Raw genomic sequence first — 4,813 nt, 5'->3', positions numbered from 1 at the left:
GCCCCCAACTAGTGCAGCCCCCAACTTTTCTTTTTCATAAAAGGCAAAATGAAAAAAGTCCCCCAAAATTTGTAACACAATTTTTTCCAAGTACAGATATACCCCATATGTGGACGCAAAGCAATCTTCCAAAAAATCTGTCAAATGCAAGTGGGGTGTAAATGCTCACTGCAGGGGTGAAGTTTCCAAACTGGGGTGACTTGTGGGGAGTTTCCACTGTTCTGGCACCATGGGGGCTGTGTAACGGCAACATGGCCCCCGACTTACATCCAGATATGGGTATTTCCAGAATCAAGAGAAATTAGGTAACAAATTTTATGGAGCTTTTTCTGCATTAACCCCTTGTAAAAATAAAAAATCAGGGGTTACAACAGAATTACATTTTTTTATTTTTACGACCCACTGTAACAAAAACTTGGCAAACAACTAGGACATAAGCAAACGGTCCCGCTTGACATCCCAAATAAAATTAAAAATGGTTGAGTACAGCGAGCGGAGAGCAGCATGCAGGACCCAGACCGATAAAGTCTCAAAAATGTAAAGTAGCATGGGAAGGACCATCATTTTAACAGCTGCAATACGGACAAAAAATGAAATATAACATCCTAATTAACGAAATAATTAACGTCCTAAGGGCACTGAACAAAGGAGGGAAGTTAGTGGAATAAAAGGAAGACTATCAAGGGGTAAGGAGGACACTTAGATACTTTGTTCCTTTCCTGCAGCTGACAGGGGTATAGGTCACTTTCACCTTCTCACCGGGCATCAATCACCTATAAAAAGACACAGGTATGATAACATGTCCCTTATACATGCTACAGACGCTAATATATATAACACTCTAGGGCCAGAACTACTTGTCTCAGGGATTATAAAACCGCATTAGAAAAAAGAACAAAAGAAAAGATGGAACCCATTGAGATATAGATGATAGAGATTTTTATTTCTATTGTAGTGCAGTGTATTATCCCTCCCAGGATGATGTTGACAGAGACTATTGTTAGGTTTTTGGGGGTTTTGTGTTTGCAATGTTTGGGGTATGTGTTATTTTTTGTTTCTTTATTCATAAATTTTAAGGGTAATATATGTTTTTTTATTTTTGGGGAAGGGGGCAGGAGCAAAATATTTGATAAATTATTATTGTTTATTTGTTTTTTAATCAAAAACTGTTATTTTTGTTGTTATTATTATTCATCAACTTCATTAATATTTTATATATTTTTATTTGGCAAAATATTTCTTGGAATGTCTTTTATTAATTTTGTGCAGAAATTTAGGATAGAGGTTAACCATGTTGTGGTGGGAATTGCTAAACTAAAAATTAATAACAGAAATACAGTTTGCCCCCGAGATTCCAAAGCACAGAATGCACTTCAGATCAACAGCCGAAGCATCGTAGGGGGAACCATTTCAATGGAGACAATGTCCTCCACCCGTTTCCAGAACATTGAGGGGCCACTCAAAGAAATGGGCAGTCGAGCTTGAGCCACAGACGGTTGTCTCCATTCTGTATTTCTGTTTTATAATCAACATAATGTATTTTTCATAGTTTTAAATGGCAATAATCAGTTTTAGTATGTGATTTATTACATTAACTTATAGAGTTTTCTTTACAGTACAGTTATGTCTTAAATCTGTGGTCAGTCTATTGAAAAAGGGATTACTACAAATAACAAACAGATATTAGAAATCATAAATGTTCCTAATCTCTGTACCTGAGACATGGTTGTGTTATATAACAAGCTGTCTATAGACGATATACTTATTAAAAACACATATATCTTCATGTATAAGGTAAAGACTATGACATCTCTGCAGGTCTAGATGTTATATCTAGCCTGATTGTTATCAGTAATTAATATAAATATTAATTTCCTGTCTCTTTGTTCCTTTCCTGCAGCTGACTTGGGTATAGGTCCCTTTCACCCTCTCACCGGGCATCAATCACCTATAAAAAGACACAGGTATGATAACATGTCCCTTATACATGCTACAGACGCTAATATATATAACACTCTAGGGCCAGAACTACTTGTCTCAGGGATTATAAAACCGCATTAGAAAAAAGAACAAAAGAAAAGATGGAACCCATTGAGATACAGATGATAGGGATTTTTATTTCTATTATAGTGCAGTGTATTATCCCTCCCAGGATGATGTTGACAGACACTATTGTTAGGTTTTTTGGGGTTTTGTGTTTGCAATGTTTGGGGTATGTGTTATTTTTCTTTCTTTATTTATAAATTTTAAGGGTAATATATGTTTTTTTATTTTTGGGGAAGGGGGCAGGAGCAAAATATTTCATAAATTATTATTGTTTATTTGTTTTTTAATCAAAAACTGTTATTCTTGTGGTTATTATTATTCATCAACTTCATCAATATTTTATATATTTTTATTTGGCAAAATATTTCTTTGAATGTCTTTTATCAATTTTGTGCAGAAATTTAGGATAGAGGTTAACCATGTTGAGGTGGGAATTGCTAAACTAAAAATTAATAACAGAAATACAGTTTGCCCCCGAGGTTCCAAAGCACAGAATGCACTTCAGATCAACAGCCGAAGCATCGTAGGGGGACCCATTTCAATGGAGACAATGTCCTCCACCCATTTCCAGAGCATTGAGGGGCCACTCAAAGAAAGGGAATGTCGAGCTTGAGCCACAGAAGGTTGTCTCCATTCTGTATTTCTGTTTTATAATCAACATAATGTATTTTTCATAGTTTTAAATGGCAATAATCAGTTATAGTATGTGATTTATTACATTAACTTATAGATTTTTCTTTACAGTACAGTTATGTTTTAAATCTGCGGTCTGTCTATTGAAAAAGGGATTACTACAAATAAAAAACAGATATTAGAAATCATAAATGTTCCCAATCTCTGTACCTGAGACACAGTTGTGTTATATAAGAAGCTGTCTTTAGACGATATACTTATTAAAAACACATATATCTTCATGTATAAGGTAGAGACGATGACATCTCTGCACGTCTAGATGTTATATCTAGCCTGATTGTTATCAGTAATTAATATAAATATTAATTACCTGTCTCTTTGTTCCTTTCCTGCAGCTGACGGGGGTATAGGTCCCTTTCACCCTCTCACCGGGCATTAATCACCTATAAAAAGACACAGGTATGATAACATGTCCCTTATACATGCTACAGACGCTAATATATATAACACTCTAGGGCCAGAACTACTTGTCTCAGGGATTATAAAACCGTATTAGAAAAAAGAACAAAAGAAAAGATGAAACCCATTGAGATATAGATGATAGGGATTTTTATTTCTATTGTAGTGCAGTGTATTATACCTCCCAGGATGATGTTGACAGACACTATTGTTAGGTTTTTGGGGGTTTTGTGTTTACAATGTTTGGGGTATGTGTTATTTTTTGTTTCTTTATTCATAAATTTTAAGGGTAATATATGTTTTTTTTTGGGGGGGGAAGAGGGCGGGAGCAAAATATTTTATAAATTATTATTGTTTATTTGTTTTTTAAACAAAAACTGTTATTTTTGTTGTTATTATTATTCATCAACTTCATCAATATTTTATATATTTTTATTTGGCAAAATATTTCTTCGAATGTCTTTTATCAATTTTGTGGAGAAATTTAGGATAGAGGTTAACCATGTTGCGGTGGGAATTGCTAAACTAAAAATTTATAACAGAAATACAGTTTGCCCCCGAGATTCCAAAGCACAGAATGCACTTCAGATCAACAGCCGAAGCATCGAAGGGGGACCCATTCTAATGGAGACAATGTCCTCCACCCGTTTCCAGAACATTGAGGGGCCACTCAAAGAAATGGGCAGTCGAGCTTGAGCCACAGACGGTTGTCTCCATTCTGTATTTCTGTTTTATAATCAACATAATGTATTTTTCATAGTTTTAAATGGCAATAATCAGTTATAGTATGTGATTTATTACATTAACTTATAGATTTTTCTTTACAGTACAGTTATGTTTTAAATCTGCGCTCTGTCTATTGAAAAAGGGATTACTACAAATAAAAAACAGATATTAGAAATCATAAATGTTCCCAATCTCTGTACCTGAGACACAGTTGTGTTATATAAGAAGCCGTCTTTAGACGATATACTTATTAAAAACACATATATCTTCATGTATAAGGTAGAGACGATGACATCTCTGCAGGTCTAGATGTTATATCTAGCCTGATTGTTATCAGTAATTAATATAAATATTAATTACCTGTCTCTTTGTTCCTTTCCTGCAGCTGACGGGGGTATAGGTCCCTTTCACCCTCTCACCGGGCATTAATCACCTATAAAAAGACACAGGTATGATAACATGTCCCTTATACATGCTACAGACGCTAATATATATAACACTCTAGGGCCAGAACTACTTGTCTCAGGGATTATAAAACCGTATTAGAAAAAAGAACAAAAGAAAAGATGGAACCCATTGAGATATAGATGATAGGGATTTTTATTTCTATTGTAGTGCAGTGTATTATACCTCCCAGGATGATGTTGACAGACACTATTGTTAGGTTTTTGGTGGTTTTGTGTTTACAATGTTTGGGGTATGTGTTATTTTTTGTTTCTTTATTCATAAATTTTAAGGGTAATATATGTTTTTATAAATATTTTATAAATTATTATTGTTTATTTGTTTTTTAAACAAAAACTGTTATTTTTGTTGTTATTATTATTCATCAACTTCATCAATATTTTATATATTTTTATTTGGCAAAATATTTCTTCGAATGTCTTTTATCAATTTTGTGGAGAAATTTAGGATAGAGGTTAACCATGTTGCGGTCGGAATTGCTAAA

General features: G+C 34.0%; 1 long non-coding RNA gene across 1 annotated transcript; it reads right to left on the bottom strand.

Moving 5' to 3' along the window:
* Positions 1 to 477: 477 nt before the first annotated feature.
* LOC130315469 (uncharacterized) lies at positions 478 to 4,299 on the bottom strand. Its single transcript, XR_008862953.1, has 3 exons — positions 4,225 to 4,299; positions 3,050 to 3,122; positions 478 to 773 (listed from the first exon to the last, which is right to left on the bottom strand). It is a non-coding gene; the product is annotated as an uncharacterized LOC130315469 (long non-coding RNA).
* Positions 4,300 to 4,813: the final 514 nt, after the last annotated feature.

This window comes from Hyla sarda, unplaced genomic scaffold (genome assembly GCF_029499605.1).
Source record: "Hyla sarda isolate aHylSar1 unplaced genomic scaffold, aHylSar1.hap1 scaffold_1879, whole genome shotgun sequence".
Lineage (NCBI taxonomy): Eukaryota > Metazoa > Chordata > Amphibia > Anura > Hylidae > Hyla > Hyla sarda.
Note: the sequence above shows the minus strand (reverse complement) of the source record. Positions and strands in the feature narration are given on the sequence as shown.